A 25,883-nucleotide genomic window follows, 5' to 3' on the forward strand; every position below is an offset into this window, starting at 1 on the left:
CTAAGCTTCTTAAAATTGCTTTTTTGCTTTTCAAAAAGCAAATAAGCAAGTATGTTTGGGTAACCTAGAATCACTTTTAAGTTTTGCTATTTGTTAAGGGTAGATGATTCTTAGAAGCAAATATTCCAAGCTTTTGGATGATACTTTTGCTTTTATAAAAACCAAGTACATAAGCACCCACATAAATACCTACCAACAACCTGCAACTTAATTAATCTACAAATTTGCAACTTCATTACTCTACCAACTTCATATGCATCAAGAGACTTCCATTACTCATCATCAACAACAATTTACAACTTCATTAACTCATCACCAAGACACCAACTACAAATATTACTCACTACTACCAACCTCATAAAAAAGGGAGGGAAACCATAGAAAGGAACCTGAGAAGACGAGAAGAGGGTTTCAAACATTTCCGACACCGACGACTCTCCGACCTACACTTCCGGTGGCCTGTTATCTCCGACGAGGCATGCTTGTTTCTGTTCTTTTATTGAGATTGTGGTTTGCTATTATTTTGATATGTTGTAGTTTATTGTTCATGAAATTTTGGTTAAAATCTTGGGTTGAAAAATTGTCACGGATGACATATAAGAAGCAAGTAATATGCCGTAACATAACAAAACTATAAACATATTAGAAAATAATCAAAAGTAATACAACTAATTAAATAGATAGCAGGTTGATTTCGTCACCCACATCATTCTTGGCCTTAATATAGTAGTTTATTTGGTTATCAAAATCTGGTTTATTGTATATATCGGTTATATATTTTTTTTAATTTCTTTTGGATAAAATTCATGCTCATTATTCTAGTTTATTATTTTGGTTCTCTTATTTGGTTATTTTGAAATTATGATAAAGTGTTATTTGATCATAGATGAATACCAACCTAATGATGTTGATTGTGAAAATCAACAAAAAAATATAAACCAAAAGTAGTCTGGAGTAATGATACATTCATGGAGTTTGTCAATGCTTGCTTAAATGAATGTATAAAGGGGAATAGACCCGGTGGTACCTTCAATAAGGTTGGGTGGGAGAATTTAGGAAAAACCATGAAGGAAAGAACGGGTAAAACCTTAGATAGAAAACAACTTAGAAACAAATGGGACAACATGAAAATGGACTGGAAGCTGTATGATCGCTTAATGAGGCTTGAAACTGGAATCGGTGGGACGAGAAGCTTAATCGATGCATCGTCTGAGTGGTGGGAGGAGAAACAAAGGTAAAATCTAAATTTAGTGTGTTTTTAAACATTAGCTTTGCAACATAGTAATTGTCATATTTTCTATAATCCTTATAAATTGTTTATAAATGCAAATTGTAGGTGGATAACGAGTTTGCTAAATTTAGGAACACAAATTTGGAGATATACGAGACGCATTATGGTCCTTTGTTTCGGGATTCTGTTGCCGTTGGAGATCAAGCTATGACTCCTTTACAGTTTCAAAGCAATGTTCGACGTTAAAAAAATATAGAAGGCAAAGGAGATAGTGATGAAAATAATTTTGGTGATGATATGCATATTTTTCCTAGTTTCGGTGCAAGTAGTTTGAGTAAAAGGAAGAAGAATGTTGCCAACAATCGTTCAACCAAGAGTAAAACTTCGTCTCTAGAGAAAAAGATAGAAATTGTATTGGATGCCATATCAACCAAAAGCACACAAGCCTATCCACCAAATGATTTCTCTCCAACAATAGAAGATTGCATGAACATTGTCCTCACTTTTCCAGGTTTCAACGAAGGTTCCGGAAATTATTCACAGCATTGTGTTTTTTCCTCAATAAGATAACTTGTGACACTTTTATGTTTCCAAAAACTCACGAAGGAAAGATGGAGTTCCTTAAGTTACTTATGGAAGAAGGATTTGTCGTTTGACATTATGTTATCGTTTGATTTTATATGTTATCTTTTGGACTTGTGTGTTATCGTTTGACCTCATGTGTTGTCGTTTGAAATTATGTGTTATTGTTTGACACTTTGTGTTATCGTTTTGACACTATGTGTTATTGTTTGACATTTTATATTTGTATTATCATTCGACATTATGTTTTATAATATGTGTTTTCTTTAATGTCACAAATGGATTATGTTTTATGGTAGATTATCAATTATATATATGCTTATATGGTTTTGGTACTATTGTAGGATGGAAATTGATGGCGATGAAGAATATCGGGAGAACGAGGATATTGAATTCAAAACGTTATGTGTACTAGCTGTGAAAGGGATACTAACTATTCATAACATGCGTAACGCACGAACGCCATGTCACACCTCGGATCACACAAGGAACATATTTATGAATGATATATTAAATGGCCATCCTAGACGTTGTTATGAAATGTTTAGAATGAACGTACCGGTTTTTAGACAGTTATGCAGAGATCTTGTTACTAACTACGGATTGAAGCAAACACGTAATATGTCTGTTGAGAAGTCAGTCGGAATCTTCTTGATGACTTTGGCTCATGGATGTACGAATAGGTTTGTGCAAGAAACTTATAATCATTCCGGGAACACCATACATAGACATTTCCATACAGTTTTGGAAGCCGTGCTTAAGATAAGTGTTGTTCTCATTAGGCCAGCCGCAAACTATAATGAGCAAGTACCCGCATATATTGAAAAAAATCCTCGATACTATCCAATGTTTAAGGTATTATCCACTGCTCCTGTTATTTTAATAGTATTTAAACTTTAACAAATGATTTAATTATGACATCTATTTTTATTTTTAGAATTGCATCGGTGCTATAGATGGGACACACGTGAGGGCATCAGTACCACAGACAGATCAAGCAAAGTACATTGGTCGAAAGGGATATGCTACACAAAACATAATGGCTGTTTGTAATTTTGACATGTGCTTTACATTTGTATGGGCCGGATGGGAAGGGACCGCACATGACACAAGAATTTTTAATGAAGCCTTACAGAGACCGGACCTTCGTTTTCCACATCCAACGGGTGGTTAGTATAATTTTTTAAGTAATGCAACTTTTATGTTATTAATAGTTGTTTGAAACGAATAACAATGTTGGTTTTATTTTCAGAGAAATACGACGCTGTTGATGCTGGATACCCAAATACTAAAGAGTATCTCGCTCCATACAAAGGTACGAACATTCGTTACCATCTACCCAATTTTCAACGTGGTCAGACTAGTGCTATGCGTGCTCCTCACAAATTGAAAGTGACATTTAACTATTGTAACACCCCGGCTAAAGCGGAATACGCCCGGGTGTGACGTACAGATCACTTATAAGCTCGTAACGCTATTAAAGCTACAATAATTATATTTATTTCATTTCAATACATCACAAATACACAATGAAATAATAATATAATAAACTTTGAATTTCTAGTAACCTAATGGTCCAACTACTCTAATCTTCAATCCTTAAACTTCAACCTGCAGCACGTTTAAAATAATATATTTTGTCAACAATAATGTTGGTGAGAATTCATAAAGTTTTGTATATACATAATACGAAAAGTGTAAAAATTCACAAGTCAAGATGCATCGTCCCAATCATAAAGCAAATGAAAAAGTAAATACATGATATTTGTTCGCTTGACATAAGTTAACTCTACTAGGGAACCCTCGTTCACTGAGCTACTTGGAGTATAGAATAATGATAATGATACCGCCATTTAAAAATGGATGGCGCAGGTACGTCCCGTCGGACCCTCCCACTATGAGTATGTGTATGATACCGCCATTAACAAATGGACGGCGCAGGTACGTCCCGTCGGACCCTCCCACCATGAGTATGATTCTCCACCAACAAAAGCAGTAAACAATTAGCACATAATCACATAGTTTACAAGCAATATGATACAAAACAAATACATACAAGACACGCATGTGAATTTTAGTTTGATACAAGAAAACCAAGTTTGGACGTGCTACACCCCAAAACGTGTAAAAGTAAAAAGGGGTTATGAAAACTCACATGTTACTTAGTGGGAAACGAGAAAACAAGCGAAGATTTCTTAAGCGAGTGAACCGATAAAGTTCGATTCAATGAGCGGCATTAGATAAGAAAATAACTAGGGTCAAAATAAGTTTGAGGAAAGATAAGAAAAAAAAAGATGGCTGACATGTTCGGTTTATAAATAAAAGGTTTGTTAAAAATAAAGTTTTATTCTATTTTTGTAAGTTAAGAGAAAAACAAGTTAGTTACTTAACTTTTAGTCAATTTATTTTAGTTTTTTGGGAAAATATTTGTTATAATATTTATTAGTTAATTCTAATGAGTTCGGTTTGTTGTCGAACCATTATTATTTAAGCAAACAAGCTAATCGAGTGGTTCATTTTTGGTCAAACATGAACTCGGTTTTGAGTTGGGTTTATGTCTAACATATTTGAAATGACAAGATGAAGTGACATGTTGATAATGTTTATTTTGGTTTTATTAGTTTTGCAAAGATTAGTTTTTTTTAACATAAAACTTTTTTATAACCAAACATTAAACAAGCCGACAAGCGGTAGTGAAACACAACCATGACTGTCGACATAAGATGACAATGTGGTGATGACAACATGATGTATTTTACATAAAATAATAAATTACCTGAGGATGGAATAACAAAGGAAAAGAAGAACTTGAACGGTTTGACTTTCTTGATCAAACTTGGACTTTAACACCAAAAGAGAGCTAGAGCATGAGTGAGAGTTAATTGGGTTGTGGTGAAGGATTTGCAAAGGCAGGACATGAATTTATAGTGAAGAGTCGTTAATAACAATGCGTTGACCATATTAATTGGTCAAGCTAGTCTTTAGCCAAGTCTTAAGCAAAAGTTAATGATGAAATTAAATGGTTAGATCAAGAATTGATGAAGGTAAAGATGTTGTACATTATATAGTTTAGGTGAATTAAAGATCTCCTAAACCAAGTCAAAAGACAAGTCTTATGGGCAAAAGTCATGGAATTGGTCAAAATAAATGAATATAGTTGAAAATTCAAAATATACAATTAATCATAATTAATGAAAGAATAATAGTTGAAATGTAATCAAAACATAAATGAATTGAATTGATCTTGACTTAAATTTAATGCTTGAGATAATAATATTAATAAAACATCATGAAAATTATAAACAACATAATGATCATATTCAATATATTTACCATCTTTAATAATAACTAAAGGTCCGAATACATCAAACATTTTAAACGGGTCGGGTTTCGGGTTTGAAAATTAACGAATGTTACAACTATCACCACTCATCATTGAGAAATATCATTGAACGAACTTTTGGAGTGTGGAAAGGTAGGTGGGCGTTGTTAAGAGATATGCATGTTAATTACAAGTATGAGCACCAAGTAAAAATTGTGTTAGCATCGATGGCGATCCATAACTTTATTAGAAAGGCGGCATGTTTGATGATGCATTTAACATTGCACAAGAAGAATCCTACAATCCCCCTCACGGTCGTACCAGTGATGAAGTTCATGAAGAAGGTCCAAGTACGAGGCGAACGAATGATGATGATATGTATATGGCGGCGATACGAGATGCTATTGCTCAAGATGTAATGGATTCGAGGTTGAATTTGCTGTGATATCTTTTTAGGAATTCTTTTATGAATTATTTGCATTATGCATGAATTTACTTTGAAATTAACAAGTTGTAATATTGACTTGAATTATCTCATATAATAGATGAAAGAAACACAAATACTAAATATGTCCTAACAGTTTATACTATATATTTTTAAATTTTTTAAATTATCATTTTTGTCTAAGAAAATGTTAAGTACATAATATTGTGTGTAAAATTAGCAAAAATATATGAATGTCCTTTTTGGTCATTTTACATGAAAAAGCTAAGCCAAACACTCTTTACAAAAGCATCTTATTTGCTTTTTGACCTTTTACGGCATAAAAGCTAATCCAAACACGTTTTTTAAAATTTGATTTTGAAAAAAATCACTTTTGCCAAAAGCACTTCTGGAGTTAAATAAGCTCACCCAAACACACCCTGAGGTCCAATCGAGCATTGGCTTGTTTAAGGTGCCAAAGGAGCTTGAGTCAAGCTTAAGCTCGGTTTTATTATTTATATAGATATTTATCTCGGTTTTAATTATTTACACTAATGGTCATTCAAACTTTTAGTTAAGTAAAATCATTCACTTGCCATGCGCATGCTAACATTTTGATCATTTTACATATTCAATTAAAAACAATTCATTAAAAATGTGTGTGTATATATATATATATATTAATGAGTAAATGTTAGATTACAAAGGGAAACAAAATGAGAACTGTGAGAAGTATTTGTAACAAAATAAAATCACAAAAAATTATAACTCAAAATAAAAATAAAAATAAAGTAAAATGTTTTCGATGCCTTTAATATTAAAAAATAAATAAATAAAAAATAAAAAAACCTGAAAAAGACAATGACAAAAATAAACAAGAAACACAATAACAAATAAAAAAAGACACAATAAATCATAAAATATAACACAATGTCAAGCAAAATATAACACAATGTTGATAAATATAAGTCAATATAAAAAAAAAGACACAATCAATAATGAAAATAATAAAAAGACTTTGTGATCTTTTTTCCTAATATTGTGTCTTTTTTTTTAGAAAAAGGAAGACGCGGGAAACATTTTTGTTTTTCTATGCACACACACTAGTAGGTACCTGTGTGGTGCTGCGCCGCCAACAATTTACAATGCAATACTCATTACCGTTAATTTATCAATCCCATATGATATTTTACGAAAACTTTATTATTTTATTTTTTTCCCTTAGATTTTTTTGAGTTAACAACATTATTAATGTCATGTTATTAATATCAGAACATTATTATCAAATCTCACAATGTATGTACAAATAAATTCTTTTACAGTTTACTATTTGCATTTTTGGAAAAAAAATAATATCATGACTGTTAAGGAGTGTTTAGATTTATATCAACTCAATCATTTATCACAAATATGCATGCCTAAAACTACAAAACCTCAACTGCTTCCTTATATGTATTCTTCTTTGAACTCCCAGTTTGCAATGCATCTTTACTCATCAAAATATTCAAAGCTTTCCAAGGGTTATGCCATCCGCATCCACACACTACATCGTGTCAACAAACGAACTCGTTAAACAGTCGTTTCATCTAAAAATCTAAATAAATATTTAACTTTTGACAGCTTTGGGCCCGTTTGAAACATTTAACCCATTGACTTATCAAGTTATTTGTTAACTCTAATTATCTGATATTAACATACCTTTGGCACCGGTGTTTGTGTAGGTCCATGTTTGACCAGTAAATAGTAATCCTTGTCTTACAAGCTTCTACACCTCTAGTTGATCATCATCCGAATGTTTTCCCTAACAATAGTTCCGCATATACAAATTTAATTAGTGTATTCCAAATAAAATAATTATTCCAATATGCTATTAAATACACTTATAGAAATTTAATATAGATAAGATGCAGCGGCAGCGACAATTTGACAATTTGCAACGCAATAGTCGTTTCTAATAGTTATCACACATGTGTAATGTAATGACAACTAAACAATAATATGAAACATAACAAAACATAAACACAATGTATAAAAAAATAAAGTAATTAATATTAAAAAATAATTTATAAAAATGTCAAAATAAAAACAATAGTAGTATGCAAAAATGAGTTATTTAAGCTATTAATGGTTATATAACTGAAAAATAATAAAAAATGTAGTTGACTTTTGGACTACAAAAAGACCATAGTATCTTATGACAGTAAATAAAATTTAAACACTTTGGTAATGTATTGTTTTGCATTTCGGTCTTTGTTTTAATGTAAATGGTCAAGTTTTGATCGATTCAGAATTCAAAATTGAGTTTTTGACTTTCTGAATTCATATCAATTTTGACTTTGACATTGATAGTCAACTTTGTCAATTGTGTTCATTCGTTATCATACATTCGTTATGATTTCTTTGACATTCGTTAAATTTGTGACGGATAAGCCTCATTCTTACACTAAGAATAACGAATGACTTCATTTGTTGATGTTTTAACGGATGAGTGTTTATGATTCTTAACGAATGTGATTGATATTAATGAATGAGTCTATTCGTTATATGTTCTTAATGAATAAGTCTATTCGTTAAAGTTTTAACGAATGAGACTTGTGTACATTCATTTCCACTTAATGCATAACGAATAAGGGCAATTTTGTCAATTTCAACTATATTTCAAGTATTAACACGTTCGTTTTTACAAAATATGACTGATAATAATCTAGTAGCTGACAAGAAGCACAACATCTGGACATTCTTGGGTCATAATTTCTTTGGATGTGGCACGTTTGGAGACGTGATCATGTTTCTAAGACGTTCAATGATATACCATGCTATATCGATCAATCTCTAGGTGCATTATAGTATAATAAAGCCGTTTTGGGAAGCCGATAGATACGTAGCTGGGCAGAACCACATCGTTACTGAGATTCAAGGGAAAGAGATTGCGGTTGATGTGGATGTTATATGGGCTGTGTTGGGATTTGATGATACGGTTGATGATGTTTATGATTCGATAAGGAATTGATAAAGGGATTGTTCGGGAGGTTAAAGTATAAAGGTGATCTGAACAAGTCGATGTATAGCAAGGCAAACCTGTGCGAACAGTACAAGTACATATTACATGTATTGATTCATTGTTTTGGAGGATGTAAAGGTGGTTTCGACGAGAGTATGATCATGCTACAGTCAACCTTTGTTGCCTTGGTGCTGAATAAATTGTTCAACTTCTCGGAAATGGTGTTTTATCACCTGAAGGATAACTGCACCACGAGGACCAACAAGTTTTTAATGTCTCCTCATTTTCTGCAAATGATCATCAATCACTTAGAGCCGAATTTAATCAAAGACTCGAAGTTGTTATATGATCTTAAATTAGATCATATGAATGAATCTCCATGAGGCGGATTCAAACATACAGGGGTCAGACTAAACATACCAGGCCTAAACACAAGAGGTTGATTGGGGCATTTGGCGGATGAACGGTATGTTGCTCCACCTAATGATCGTTGGATACACGATGACTATGATTCAGAACCTGAGGGTGGCAGTGATGGTGATGGTGATGGAAATTATGGAGGAAATGATGGTGGTACAGAGGCACAGAAACGAAAGGCCAAGGGCAAAGCAATCGAAGTAAACGAGCCTACGCCGAAATGAACTAGGTGGGGTTCGGGTATATCTATACAGGATCCACAACAAGAGCCACGAGTGGTGGTTTCTACTCTTGCTACATTATCTACACCGGTTGCTACTACTTCTAGTACACTGGTTGTTACACTTGTTACTCATGCTTCGATATATCCGTGCTTTATGGTGATTCCTCGATCTATGTTATCTCCTATTCCTTCTCCACAACAAGTTCTGGTGACAACAAGTCCATCTATTCCTGCAAGACCAATGCAGAGGCCAGATTATTCTTTCATGTCATTCAACAGACCTCAAGGCCCACTATAGCTGGTTCATCCAAATTTTTTACAACATCTGATATTTCAATTGCTGAATCTGATACATACGCAGAAGAATCAGAAGGTTGCAAATCAACAATTTCAAGAAACAATGAGGGCAGACCAAATACAAATGATGCGGGTCTACAATTCTTTTAGAAGGAGAATAGGGAGTTGAGAGCGTTAGTTGCTGCTTAGGGAGAGAAAATAGAGAAACATGACGAGATGATCCTTCAGTTGTCATGCAAGGAAGATATGCTGAAGAAACTGAAGGATAATGATCAAGACAAGGATCTTGAGGCAGGTGGTGTTGATCAGCAACCAGGTGCCTCATCATCTGGAAATGTTCCTGCCAAGTGGGAGTCATCGGGAAAAGAATTGGTTGTATACTATGACTCGATAGATGTCCAACCCGTTAACACGTTGAAAGTCATAATGTTGTTATTTGTGAATGAGAACGGAGTGGTTATGAGCATGGTGTACGCGGACGAGATTGAAGAAGGCGAGTTTGTTAACCATTCGTTAGCTAAGGAACAAATCGCTTTGCTTTTTAATTTAAACAAGGAGGCGGTGGATGAGTTGGAAAAGCAAGAGGATGTGGAGGTTGAGGATACCGATGAGGTTCGTTTCGATTAAAGTGTTCCATCTGGGAATACTAGTTTTAATGATGATGACATAGAGATGGAGTACGTGAAAGCTTAGGAATACCCGAATTTGTACACCCAGTCTAACTCTGATGAAGGGATTTTGGTTTTCACAATAGAACATTTGGATGCAGCTGAAGAACGTTTGAGAAAAGAAAAGGAGAAAGAGAAAAGAAAGAGTAAATTCTTTGATCCCAAGTCACAAACTTCTAATGATATGTTCAAGCATAACATGAAAAGGATGAACAAGATGATCGAGGCTCTGAGATATGCTGAAAAAGAAGATTATTTACAGTCAAAATCTCGAGAATCCGCGTATCAGATGAAGAAGTTTGTAGCAGCGAAGACCGCGAAAGGTGACATTGTCTCGTGGATGTATGAACCAACGCGTAAAGTATATATTGCTAAGTGGGAGCACGATATGCAATTTTTCAACGAATTATTGTAGGACGTTCGTACATTTGCATGTAAACCGTTTATGAATCGTTAATGAAATTCAGATGGAGGATTGGTTTTATCGTCGTTTGTTACTTGAGGTAAAGTATGGTTTCAAAATTTTCAAGCCATAGGTGCCGACTCGAAAGTATGTTGACGAGATAGAACCACGCACTGGCTGGAGGAAACTTGTTCTTAAAGTAAAGCCGCCGTGGACGTTCATGATAGTTCCTTTGAAGACTTTTCCCCAAATTATTTACAAGAAGTTTAATAGGTGGTACTACGATAACAAAACAGGTGAAGCCGTAATAGTATTGGGATCTGGACTGAAGACGGAGTTTATCAGAATCATTGATCCTATGTGGATAGTCAACTTATTTGGTCTGATAACGAAGTATTATACAAGAATTGGATCAGATGGGTGAACGTAAAAGATAATGAGAAGGTTATGCAATTCCAAAGAGTTGTTCAAGTATGTCATGCTTTTGGGTTGTGCGGATTAGAAGACTAGCAGGTTCAAAAGTTGAAGATTACAAGGAGCTCAGAGGGGAAGTTTGTTAATGTATCATTTTGCATCTCAGTCTTTCTTTTAATGTATAGGGGTATTTTGGACATTAATGTAATTGACTCATTCGTCAGGGGATGGTAACGGATGAGTCTGTGTCTTTTGTCACTTATTCGTTAAGGAATGTTAACAAATGAGTATAACTTATGGAACTTATTCGTTAAGGATGTTTTGTTAGGTTTTAACAAGATTATCAAAGTGATAAAACCTTACTTATACCAATAACGCAGCGGATAAATGTTTTAAATCTTGTTAGTTTATAGTGTATAAAACCAATTTTATACATGCAAAACACAAACCCGGATCCATATACGAAATGCATACTATCAAACACATGCATGTCACTATAAGTTCATGCATGTTAAACTACCTTTCAAGTAAACCAAAAACCGGGTGAAGAAAGAGTGATTGAAAGGCAAAAACTTGAATATGGAAGCTCCTCAAGCTAGCATACCCCAAGCCTCCGACAATACACCTTTGTTTAACTAGGATTCACTTGAAAAACCAACTCCTCCTTGATGTTCTTCTTTGTGGCCGAAAATGGGAGAGAAAAGGAAGAGAGGGATGTTTTGTTACTTGCAAAAAATTGTAAGAATGAATGAAAGAGAGTTAGGGAGTTAATGGAAGCACCACCCATGGCACCCACTCACATCCAATGCATGTCTCCACTAAAGAAAACATAATAATATAAAATAAAAGGTGTAAGAGAGTAAAGGGGGGGGGGGGGGCAGCCACCCTCTCACCCATTTCAAATTATATATATATTTTTGTCTTTCAATAAGTTTTATATCATAAAACTCACATTGTGTTATTTCCCAAAATAAATATAACACAATATAGGTAACATGCTTGGTAACCATTATTCACATATTGTTATTTAACCATCTTAAATAACACTATGGAATGCTCTCTCTCAAAGTATAAATCATCCATATGATTTATTTATTTCACAAGTACAATGTATTTAGAAACCCCTTTCCAAATAACTCAAGTGTTAATATTTGTTTGTTATAATCATATCATATATAAACAAATATTATTGGTGTTTGTCTAGCTTGTTATTGGGTATGACCCGACTTGGATCATAACGTACTAGCCACATCAATAATGATATGTGTCTTGGGCAAACCGAGTCCAACATGTTTAACGAATAAGAGGTTAACGCATGTAGTGTCATTCGTTAGGGTATGTTAAAGAATGACTTAACGTATAGAGAAGAATGAGAGGCTCATTCGTTTGGCATGTCTAACGAATGAGATACAAATATCTCGTCGCCTATATATGCCCCTGTATCAATGTAATTTATAACGAAGTTCATTTTCTTAAAGTAATCCTACTGTTACTCTACCGAATTACTCTCTCAACACACACTTAACGTAATTCATTGTTCTAAACGTATTCATATCAATAGATCTATTCATAACGTAATCGTTCAGAACTGTGTTCAATCACACTTTTATTAGAACGTTAACTCAAAAGTGAGTACCACATCTTGTTCGATTTCAAGTTCTAATCGGTTCGGTTTTTTGGCTTTTGTTAATAGTAGAGCCTAAACCGAACTAAAAATCAACTTTTTTTATTGAAGTAAAACCAAAATGTAAGATTTTTAGTTGGTTTCATTATTTTCATCTGGTTCAGTTTGGTTTTAAATATTAACGGCTTGGTCTTAGTTTTTAAAAATAGAAAACCATTACTAACGGGTCGGCTCATGGTTTAGCTTAAGAACCGTCAAAACCGGATTGTGAACATACTAATTATCTATGAAACTAAAAAAAAAATTGGGTCAAACCCAGCTACTTTGACTTTTGCAATTTACAAAACCAAATTTGAAAATTGTGATATATAAAAAAAAAGCGTTTGTATCTATACTTTTCAAGTTTTGGGTATCTTACAACTGTTCAGATGTTGCATTGCAATAGTCCTCAAGAGTGAAAAGGGGTCATAATAATAACCCAAATTGCTTAGTATTACCAGCAAAATAAATATAAGAATTAGTCAAACAAACTAAAAGAAAAGCATGCAGATCCTTTGTACACAGAGTAGCATAAAAATACATACTCTGAAGACTCGTCAAAACCATAGTCGTTTTGTTTACGCCCGGTGCCTACAGCGAAAACAAAACTGATGCATTGTAATATGATAAATTAATAATAAGAAAAGTATACAAACTGAATAAAATAAATTTATAAATCCTTGTAAAAAGACCCCGTCGTGAACTAAAAAAAAGAGAACCAAACCTATTGTGATAACCGAATGTCAGGACCAGGATCTCGTGTTAAACTAAAACAGTTGACAAGAACACACAGGAGATCAATATATGAAGACCCACTGATTATATCCGACAGAATCAATTATAATCAGGATGTTTGAATGATAATATGATTGTATAAAAACACTCACAAATATACTCAAAAGATTTCTAGTATATTAGAATATTCACTCAAGAATAATGGAAGTATTTAGGGTTTGCATGGAACGTCTAGGGTTTCGTATTCAATGATGGCCGTGCTAGGTTTGCATGAATGAGGTCTTAGTTTCTCACTAATCGTTTATACACGCGTACTTATGATATAAACATAGTATTCTTTATATAGGCCCACAGACGTTCCTTCTAGAAGCCCTAATGATTATAAAATACAATTAAAATAAACACAAGTGTAAAATAGGTCTTCGAGTATGATATATCCTTGTCGAGCAAACCTTGTAACATTGAGTATGCTCGAAACATGTCTTTGAGCAACCTTTACTTAGATATTTTCCTTAGGAAATATTCTACTCCAGCACACTTCAATCTTCATAATTTATCCCAACTTTGTTCGGACAAATCCCACGAGCAAACATATTCTTCCAGATCTCTTCAATCTTCACTAAGAATTATTAAGAACAATTCCATTATGCTCGAGTACTGAAACTTGCTCGAGATTGAACCATGCTCGAAGCTTTACTTAGAACATATTGAGATCACCTTTTATTGTATCCATGCTCGACCCACCAAAATACTTGTAAACTTTGGTTTTAGCTTAGATAGATCAAGTGTTTGCTCAGATAGCAAACTGTGCTTGATGAAGAACACCCTTGCTCGACGAAGTGTAGCTTGCTTGAAGCTTTAAACACTTAGAAGAATTCCAGAAGATAATCTAGCGTGAGTAAGATATCATGCTCGAGCTAGTAAAGTCGTGCTCGAAGGTCCAAGCTTGCTCGAGTTTCATACTTAGCCATTTTTCAAGGAGGTTGAGAAGATTCCAGTCTTCCCCTAGTCAATTTTCTGACCCAACAATCTCCCCTAGATTGGAACAAGCTTAGATGCACCAAAACATACCTGTGTTACATACACTTTGTTCAAAATACAGTCTTCCCCTAGTCAATTTTCTGACCCAACAATTGACTAGGGGAAGATTCCAGTCTTCCCCTAGTCAATTTTCTGACCCAACAATCTCCCCTAGATTGGAACAAGCTTAGATGCACCAAAACATACCTGTGTTACATACACTTTGTTCAAAATACACATCAAATTTCATACACAAATCAAATAACATTACATAATCAAATTCTGCCTCCAGGGCATTACCTCAAATTACACAAACTATAAAATTACACAAAAATATTAAAATTACAAGCATCAGACAAGTAATCACTTCAACACATAACTTGTAATTTTACCTACAAGTAATCTTTCGCAAATTTCTTTCATAACCCTGCGAATTTTTCTATTTCTCACTACAGTGGCTCTTTGTTGAAACATGTCTAGCTTCACATGATCTTGAGATTCCAACGGTATCTCCCACTCCTTGATATCAGTCAAGCCTTTGACATGAATGAACTCTAGTTCAGAGTCATTTTCGATTATTGTAAGGCCCCGAACCCCGGGAACCCCACAGTTGGTAATCATTCAAAACACTCATAAAAATAATTCATCTTAAAAAAAATTCTTTTCATTAAAATAAGGGTCACAGAGTATAATTCGGCGGAAAACATAAATAAGTAAATGAGTTCTCAAAACCCGGAAATTTTGCCCAAAATCAACATAATTATCTTTAAATAAAAACTTTTTAAAAATATATGTTTAATAATAAAATCTTCAATTTCCGTATGCCCTTCACCGTTCAAGTAGCTTCGTACACGTCCAAGCGATAAGGCATCCTCTTTCTAACCTGAAACTCACACTAACATGCACACAAAGTCAGCTTAAGCTGAGTGAGTTCAAGTTTTAAATAAGTAACAAAAGTCTTAAATAATCATACCAACGGTTTTAAAACGGTACACGGAAGTACATCGGTTTGGTCACCAAATTCAATAAATAGTCATTCTTACGTATGAGCATCTCTATACGTGCATTCCTATATATATCAATATATATAAATATAACATTCAATAATAACATTCACGACCGAGAAAACGTACAACCCAAACACGTAACATTCGGCGCATGCAAACCCAAAGTAGCCATACGCAACATTCAGTAGTCGAGACGACTACAACATTCGCCAAATATTGGCCATTCTAAATATATATACATACACACATTCTATAACATTCCAAGGCCTACCAATACTAGCAAGCCTATGTAAAACCATTTAAAACATTTCAACAAGTGAGAAAACACTTAGGTGTGCATGCTAGCCCAAAACTTAAAAAGAGTTAAACGGGACATCAAGAACTCACCTGAAATCAATCGAACACCTGCAACGAGCTAGGAAATCCCTAAGTGCACAATCACAAGAAAGGGCCTGGAAAGTATACACAACGTGTTATTAAGCTAGACCGTAAGAACACTCTTGCCTAATGGGCCGTTCAAGCCCAACAACTTGGCCCAAGGCCCAACACTTGGCTATTTGCTTCAAAATATCCAAGATTTTACACGAATCTGCTATTTGCTTCATTTTGAACGCTGGCTATTTGCTTCAAAATATCGGGTTTAAGGATGAGCTGGTAAGATTTTACATGAATCTGCTTCGGTCTCTCCTTCCGGCTCAACGCGTCAGCCACCACGTTGGCCTTACCTGGGTGGTACATAATCTCCAAATCATAATCCTTAATCAACTCCAACCATCGACGCTGACGCATATTCAGTTCCTTTTGTTCAAAGAAATATTTTAAACCCTTATGATCGGTATAGATAACGCAGGGAACACCGTACAAATAATGCCGCCACAACTTAATTGCAAACACTACGGCCACAAGCTCCAAATCGTGAGTAGGATAATTCGCCTCGTGAGGCTTCAACTGCCGTGAGGCATAAGCGATGACTCGACCTCGCTGCATCAAAACACACCCAAGCCCCTGATAAGAGGCATCAGAATACACTACCAAATCATCGGTGCCATCAGGTAAAGCTAAAATCGGAGCATGCGTCAACCTGTTCTTCAACTCGAGAAAAGCCTCCTCCTGCTCAGTACCCCAAACGAACTTAACACTCTTCTTAGTCAACCTGGTCAGTGAAGAAGCAATTTTCAAAAAATCGGGAATAAAGCGGCGGTAATACCCCACCAAACCCAGAAAGCTACGGATTTCAGATGGAGACCTAGGAGACTCCCATTCATTCACGGCTTCCACCTTTGTAGGGTCAACCAGAATACCACTCGGGTTAATAACATGACCCAAGAATTGAACCTCACGCAACCAGAAGGAACACTTAGAAAATTTCGCATACAGTTTGTTCTTCCGCAGAGCCTCCAACACTTCCCTGAGATGACCGGCGTGATCGGATTCACTTTTAGAGTACACAAGAATGTCATCGATGAACACAATAACCGAACGATCAAGCATCGGCCTACACACCCGGTTCATAAGATCCATGAACGCAGCCGTTGCGTTGGTCAAACCGAAAGACATCACAAGAAATTCATAATGCCCATAACGAGTGCGGAAGGTAGTCTTAGGAATATCTTCCTTCCGAATCATCAACTGATGATACCCGGACCTAAGGTCGATCTTCGAGAACCAACTAGCTCCTTGGAGCTGATCAAATAAATCGTCGATCCTTGAAAGAGGGTATCGATTTTTAACAGTGAGCTTGTTTAATTCACGATAGTCGATACACATCTGCATGCTACCGTCCTTCTTTTTAACGAACAGGACCGGGGCACCACAAGGTGAGATGCTCGGTCGACTAAAGCTCTTATCGAGCAAGTATTCCAGCTGAGCCATAAGCTCCTTCATTTCATTCGGCGCTAGGCGGTAGGGAGCTCGGGCAACGGGTTTGGCGCCCGGTACAAGGTCTATCTAGAACTCGACCTCGCGATCCGGCAGCACATCTGACAAATCATCTGGAAATACATCCGGGAAATCCCGAACAATAGGAACATCACCGACGGTAGCCACCTCGGTATTTACGTTTATGGCATATGCCAGATACGCCTCGCACCCCCGCTGCATCAACTTTCCCGCCTTATGCATGGATATAATATGTGGCGTCGCAACATTCTGATCACTGAAGACTGTAATTTTAGTCCCATCCGGGGCCCTTAGACGAACGAGTTTCTGACCACAAATGATCTGCGCATCCACATTCGCCAGCCAATCCATCCCGAGCACCACATCGAAACAGCCAAGTGGCATCAAATACAACCGCACCAGAAATCTATACCCAGACAACTCGATGGAACAACCACGAATAGCCTTAGACACGGATATGGATTTTCCTACGGCGACCTCAACCTCAAACACATCGACTACGCGCTCGGGTGAATTGTTCAACGAGGAACAGAAAGCGGTAGACACACAACTCCTACTGGCGCCCGAATAAAATAAAAATGACGCCTGTAACTCATCAAGTAGAAAAGTACCTGGGATGATATTATACTACTGCTTAGCTACACGGTCAACACATACGATTTCAAAGGAACAAGAAGTTATAACGGTGGAATGAAAGCTAAATAAGGAAAAAGTACCTGAAACGACATCCGCATCCTCTTTCGCTTCCTTCTTGGAGATGTTGAAGGCCCTTGCCCTGGCCTTCGGCTTCTCTTCCATCTTCCCTCTTGAGGAAGTCCCCTGACCGGACCCCCCCACCTTACCGGTAGGACAGTTTGATGACAAGTGACCGGAACCCCTACAGCGGAAACAAGTCAGAGTCGGACACTCGTAATGGGGGTGCCCAACCTTATCGCAACGAAAACAGGTGCCGGACCCACTCTTACACTCCCCCTTGTGTAGTTTTCCGCACTTCTTGCAATTACCGAATGCCGCATCCCTCCTAAACTCAAAAGTTTCAGTCTTCATCCTTTTGCTAGACGAACTAAAATTGTTTCCCCTAGGCCGCTTACCATACGAATTAGTGTTCCAAGTCTTCCTAGCCTCGTTCGGCGGTAACTTCTCCCTCTGACCATACAATGTACCTGCCAAGGTAACCACCGATTGAAAGGAGTTCATGTCGGTGGTCACCACACCCCTACGAATATCCACCGGGAGGCCCTTCACATATTTCTTAATCCTTTTTGCCTCAGGGGTAACCAGATCGGGACATAAGAGAGCCATCTTGTTGAACTTTGTGGTGTATCCCTGATGTGTCATACTGCCCGCCTCCAAGGTCAAGAATTCTTGTTCAATTTTATCCAATTCGTGTGGAGGACAGAACTGATCGAGAACCAACTTCTTCAATCCATCCCATGTCATCCTCCTAATAGATCGATCACCCATAGCTTGCACCAGATTATCCCACCGACATAATGCCTCGGAACGAAATGAGGCGGTAGCATAAGTGACCATGTCATCCCCCTTGCACTTACTAACCCTTAGAACGACCTCTATCTCTCTTACCCACTGATGCGCTGCCAAAGCATCTTTAGTACCATCGAAGGAAGGGGGGTCGCACTTCTTAAAGTCACCATACGAGCAACCCCGGGTCGATACACTAACAGTCCGCACCTCATCTTCATCCCCACTCGGCACATACACTTCCTCTTCCTCTTCGACCTGCACCTCCTTACTCTTGCTTCCCCTATCCGAACCCTTACCAACCAGTGACTCCTCCATGGCCCTGACAGCCTTAGTATCGATCTCAGGAATGGCGCTATGAGCACCTGGTAAACCTCATCCGCGATAGCCGCGCGCAAAGCAGGATCTAAGGCGGGGTTATCCCCCTCCTCAAGAATCGGGGTCTCCTCTCGCTGGGGAGTAGGAATCTCTCTCTCGGCTTCGGCACGTGGCTTACGACCACGGCCGCGAACACTAGGACCACCTCTCTTAGAAGCTCGAGTATTAACCATGACTTATCCCTACAAAGACAGAATTTTAACACGGTCAAGCACAAGTGGTAATTAGAACATGTAAGGTAAGGGTAAACTGCTAATGACGTTGATCAAGTGTAATTAGTCGTTTAGTTTACAGGCCTGTCCTAACCACCCCCTGCCCCTAACCTCGTTAGCCTTCTATCTAACACTTAAATAGTTAATCACATACTGAAACTTTTAAATTTAAAGTAATGACTAAATAATTAAAAAAATTACCTCTTGGCGTGCAACTACTCGCGGTTCGAGTCCAAACAGTTAATCACATACTGGTCTCTTTTCTTACAGTTCGAGTCCAAGCATTCGGGGATGCTCGGATCCCTCGAACCAAGGCTCTGATACCAACTTGTAAGGCCCCGAACCCCGGGAACCCCACAGTTGGCAATCCTTCAAAACACTCATAAAAATAATTCATCTTAAAAACAATTCTTTTCATTAAAATAAGGGTCACAGAGTATAATTCGGCGGAAAACGTAAATAAGTAAATGAGTTCCCAAAACCCGGGAATTTTGCCCAAAATCAACATAATTATCTTTAAATAAAAACTTTTTAAAAATAAATTTTTAATAATAAAATCTTCAATTTTCGTATGCCCTTCACCGTCCAAGTAGCTTCGTGCACGTCCAAGCGATAAGGCATCCTCTTTCTAACCTGAAACTCACACTAACATGCACACAAAGTCAGCTTAAGCTGAGTGAGTTCAATTTTTAAAGAAGTAACAAAAGTCTTAAATAATCATTCCAACGGTTTTAAAACGGTAAACGGAAGTACATCGGTTAGGTCACCACATTCAATTAATAGTCATTCTTACGTATGAGCATCTCTATACGTGCATTCCTATATATATCAATATATATATATATATATATATATATATATATATATATATATATATATATATATATAACATTCAATAATAACATTCACGGCCGAGAAAACGTACAACCCAAACACGTAACATTCGACGCATGCAAACACAAAGTAGGCATACGCAACATTCAGTAGTCGAGACGACTACAACATTCGCCAAATATTGGCCATTCTAAATATATATACATACACATATTCTATAACATTCCAAGGCCTACCAATACTAGCAAGCCTATGTAAAACCATTTAAAACATTTCAACAAGTGAGAAAACACTTAGGTGTGCATGCTAGCCCAAAACTTAAAAAGAGTTAGACGGGACATCAAGAACTCACCTGAAATCAATCGAACACCTGCAACGAGCTAGGAAATCCCTAAGTGCACAATCACAAGCAAGGGCCTGTAAAGTATACACAACGTGTTACTAAGCTAGACTGTAAGAACACTCTTTCCTAATGGGCCGTTCAAGCCCAACAACTTGGCCCAAGGCCCAAAACTTTCAATTAACCAAATCCACCCTACGATTAAGGTCGGGGCTAACCATGATGCACCACTCGCCAGTCGGCAATCAAATCGAGTCGAATACGCGCGTAATGAACCATAAAACAAATTGTTAAACGAATCAGCCCCAAATGGGCCAAATTCCAATTTTAATCCTTTCATTCATCATAATTATGTCACCCGAGTTGATAGGGTTGATGGTTCATTTATACAACTCTCAATTTAACATTTAAACGAAAATTCACGCACCACCTACTCGATTGACCAAACACCAACCAAAACAGCCCCGAGTATCAAAAAAATATTTTTCCCACTGCCCTTAGACTCCCCTAGATCCGTACAAACTGATTCGGTTGGTCATCCGATCAGTTAACGCATCAAACTCAACAATTGTCAATTCTACACCCGGTAAACCCTAGTTTTCTAACTAAAATCGATTGACCGACCTAAACACCTCCATTGGCCATGAAATTATAATATGATGTACATGTCATACCTAGTGGGATTTTGATTTGAAAACCTCACTCAAAACAGCCCCGGAAAAGCTCAATTGGGCAGCCACCCGGTTAGCCTACAACAAGACGTTTTTCGATCAATACGCGCAATATAAGGATCAATTAACGTGTAAAAGACTTGGGGAATCGTAGTACATACCTTGAATTGAAGTTCTAAGGCTTAAACTTGGCTGCAAAAAAGAAAATTCGTGGGACTTGGTTCCCTTCTTCCTGCTGATCGCAACAATGGGGAGGGGGAGGGGCTAGGGTTAGTTTATGTTATAACATAATATATTACACTCTAGTCCCTCCAGATTGAAGTGTAAGGCAAAATGGAAGGAAAAGTTAGGTTCTTTAACGTACCGGGATGACGTAAAGGCTTCCGAGAAATTTCGGATAAATCCCGAGAATTATACATACTCTACAAGCTTTAATTCTTGAAACTGGAATTAATGGGCGTTACAATTATCCCCAGCATTTCTCCTTCAGAGTTTCTCAACATGAACGTTCCACTCCTTTTGTTGAAGCCAATGTCCGCTATCCTTCCATTTCTTTGTATTTCTAAGTTAGGCACAACCATTTTCCTCCTCATAGCAATACTTTCCCTTAAGTTTCTTCTTGGAGGATTTGCAGATGGAAGTTATCTTCTTGTACTTGAGCTAGAATGTTCACTCATTTTGGTAGCTCTTTTCCTTTCATGTTGCATGAACTAGTATTCAACCAATCTGACTTCCCTCAACCTTTTGTTCCTTCTTGCTTGTTCAGCCTTTTTATAGTACCACCTTATTTTCTTATCAAGCAAAGAAAAACCAGCTCTTTATTGTTCATGTAGATGCTTTAGGAGCTCATTCCTTTGTTGTCATGCAAAATGATCCTTATTCTGATAATTATAGAGTTTGAGTGTGACATCTCATTAAATTGCTCTCTTGAAAAATCCCTGAAGTCATTTTTGAAAATAATTAATTTCTTTTTTCCATCTTGCATAATGACCTTCAGTGTTTTGGATCTGGCATCTAAGCATATGCTTGTAGGCAGATTCACATATGTCCTTGGCCTTTCTTGCCTGTGTAGTTCAGATATGGTCAGTGGTACCTGTACTATGGATATTGATGATCTGTATGATGATGATTTCTTTGAAGATGATGCCTCCTTTGAGTGTTTCTTCTGTGATTCATCATACATCTTCTTTATTTCATCTTTTGACTTCATCACAAGCTGAAAATAATGTTCACCTATTTTACATAAAATGCTGATCATGTTAGCCGTTTCATTATCAATTGTAGCCTCATAATCCACTGGCTCTGGCTTAACATTCATAAGCTCCATCATAGTCTTTTTCAATCTATCCATCTCTTCCAGCCTTTTCACATTTCATGGTACAAATTCAACTCTCTTTCATAAATTCTTTCATTTCACCTTTTTTTTCAGTCTTTTAATTTCCTCATCACTCATCCCCTTAGTCTTCAACAGCTCCTTCAGAATATCAACTCTCTATCTTCAAACCAATCATTTACCTCTTTTTGTTTCTGCTCAGTCAATATCCTTGATTTCTCTTCTTCAATCTTCTTTCTTTCCCCTCTTTCAGATCTTTCCTTCTTTTGTTGAGCAGCAATTCTTTTCTTTACTATGTTGACCTTCTCCTCAATTTCTTTCTTTGACAACTCTTTAACATGTTTTAAATTGTACCCATGCTCCATAAGAAAGTTAATTTTACAATCATACTTCTTTAACTCATCAACCTTTTTTGGTTTCACTTTTGCCTTTTTTGTCTTGTTCTTCCCTCTCTCTAGCATACACCATTTTAAATAGATTGTTAATGTTAGGGCTCGGATTTTCGGTATCCTCAGCAAGTAGTATGTTCAGGATAACTTCAAGATATGGTATCATCCAAGGTAACAGGTATCCTAAATATACTGTAGAAATAACAATTTGTCCTCTGTCTTTCCTTGTTTACCTGGTCAGAGATTTATTATGATTCCCTAAAGACTCGGACTTGCTGTTAATAGAATGTGCTCAAGAAGGAAAACATGCTTAATGGGGGAATTAACGGCTAATTCGATTTAGTCTTTTGTTTCCTAATTTATAGGCGTAGTTGTTAGCTTCTTTTCATTATAAATAGAGCAACACTCGGATCAGTTCACACACTCTTATCACTCGAGACTTAGTAGTACTCGCTCTTTGTAATCACGATCCAGTTGAGCTCCACCAATTGTAAACACTTTTAGTTTATTCATAAACTGGTGGTGATAGTTTTCACCACCTGGGGTTTTTTTCTTGTTATCCTCAGGATTACGGGTTTCTTCCTCACAATAAATCTTTGTGTTCTAGCATCTTTTATATTCATTTCAAGCAAGCACCGAGTCCCATTTACTAATTTGGTTGTAAAATCACTTGTGTTAATTTTTGACCAAAACAATTTGGCGCCCACTGTGGGGCAAACGGTGCTATAATCCTTCAAATCCTTTTATTTCATTCCCAATCATTTTCATCCCTTAATTATGGGCTCACCACCAAAAACCAGTTCTGTTTTGGCTCCGGCGGTCACCACTGCTTCAACTGTTAACCCTGGTCCTCCACCAGTTCTGAAGAAAAACACTCAGCCCAGAGGAGAACTTCCACCATACGCGGGAACCTCTACACGGGTAGATCCAGTTATCTCTAACAATGACATTTTGCTTTGATGAAACAGGTCAAAACTCACATGGAGTAGCAAGAAAAGACCAACTCAAGGCTGTTCAAGGAAATTGAAGGGATCAAGAAGAAACCAGGGCAGGAGGCCACTCCAATCATGCCCAGGGTCCTTGATTATGATTCTCCAGGATCATCTATCCTTTAGAATCCTGGATCCTTGGGGGCACAACCAACAAGGACTCCGTCTTAGGCAGCAGTCAGGATATTGGGAAATTTACCCTCCGGTATCCTCGGAGTTACCCAGACCAACGAGGCCAAATTCCATAAATATGCAGCCTCTTTCAACCATGCCAGCCGACATATTCTCATCAGGATTCCCCATGGTATCCTCTGAAGTTCATGTCGGGGACGATATCCTTATGTATACGTCACCTTATCCTGAAGATACCCTCAATCGAGGAACTAGTCGTCAAGGCTCAGGATACCAGAGGCCTAACCACGATCTCGGTAACAATTTACTTAATGCTAATTTATACACTAACCGTGGATCTGTGCAGGATAAGGGGATATCCCCCAAGATAGCCAGGGAATTGCAGAAAATGAAGGATATAATTTCCAATATCCCCGGGATAATTCGTCCCATAGCTGAAGTTCCCGAAGGCAGCCACAGGTTATCCAGGTTCACTTGGCCTATATGAGACGTGGAGATCCCCAAGAAGTTCCAGACGCCCAGCATGAAGTTATACGATGGCACTACAGATCGTGAGGAACACAGTATAGAGAAAGGATGGAAATTAACCCCATCCCCATTGACATCAAAGAAGCTTGCTTATGCAAGGTATTCGGTTCAACACTAACGGGACCGGCCCTCAAATGGTTATTGGGTATTCCTTCCAACACTATTACTTCATTTGCTCATTTGATTAATTTATTCAATAATCAATTTTCTTGTAGTAGATCTTTTGAGAAAATGACAGGTGACTTATATAGATATGTTCAGCATAACAATGAATCCTTAAGGGATTACATAACCAGATTTAGCAGGGAAGCTTTGGAAATCCCCAACCTTGACATGGCAGCTGCTGTTGAAGCCTTAAAGATGGGATTAAGGAAGGATTCTCCTTTCTTTGATGATCTTGTTATGACTCCATGCAGGAATTTTGATGAAGTCAGAAACAGGGCATTAAGATATATTCAGCTAGAGGATGACAAGAAGGGTCATGGAAACTTGGTTATCCCGAAGTATGAGTCTACCAACAGGAAATCAGACTCCCCACAAAAGTTCTCTAGGCCAAAGCCATATTCCAAACATGATAATTCCAGGATAAATGCTGTAGAAGAAGACGAAGATGATGAAGAGTATCCTAAAATATTCGAATATTGTTTTAACCTTGATATTGGTGATGTGATCTGTGCCATGCAGGATTTAGGTAACAAGGCTAGATGGCCCAAGAAAAACGAAAAACCCGGATCCAGCAAAGACAAGTCCAAATGGTGTGCATTCCATGAAGACTTTTGTTGGACTCGATATGCCCAAGACACATATTATTAATTGATGTGGCTAGTATGTCATGATCCAAGTCGTGTCATACCCAATAACAAGCTAGACAAACACCAATAATATTTTTTTATATATGATATGATTATTACAAATAAATATTAACACTTGAGTTATTTGGTTTCTAAATACAATGTACTTGTGAAATAAATAAATCATATAGTTGATTTATATTTTGAGAGAACTTTACATAGTGTTATTTAAGTTGGTTAAATAACAATATGTAAACCAAATTACCAAGCATGTCACCTATAAGTTTTATAACATAATTTATAAACATATAAATTGAGAGTTATAAAAAAAAATGATAATGATAATAACAAGATAGGAAGGGGCCGCCCCCTCTCTCTCCTTCTCCTTCTTATTTTATTATTATTATTATCAAGTTAGTGGAGGCATGCATAGAAATCCATTGGTGGAATTGGGTGGTGGTAATTTTGAAAGACTATTATCTTTCTTTCTTGTTTTTT

The 25,883-nt window shown here is 36.9% G+C and overlaps 1 pseudogene; it reads left to right on the plus strand.

The window, feature by feature from the left end:
• The first annotated feature begins 968 nt into the window (after positions 1-968).
• On the plus strand, positions 969-5,580 carry LOC143547135 (uncharacterized; annotated as a pseudogene).
• Positions 5,581-25,883: the final 20,303 nt, after the last annotated feature.

The sequence above is a fragment of the Bidens hawaiensis genome, unplaced genomic scaffold, assembly GCF_021521415.1.
Source record: "Bidens hawaiensis isolate Kalapana, Puna unplaced genomic scaffold, B.hawaiensis_p1.1 tig00014644_1, whole genome shotgun sequence".
NCBI classification, from domain to species: Eukaryota; Viridiplantae; Streptophyta; class Magnoliopsida; order Asterales; family Asteraceae; genus Bidens; species Bidens hawaiensis.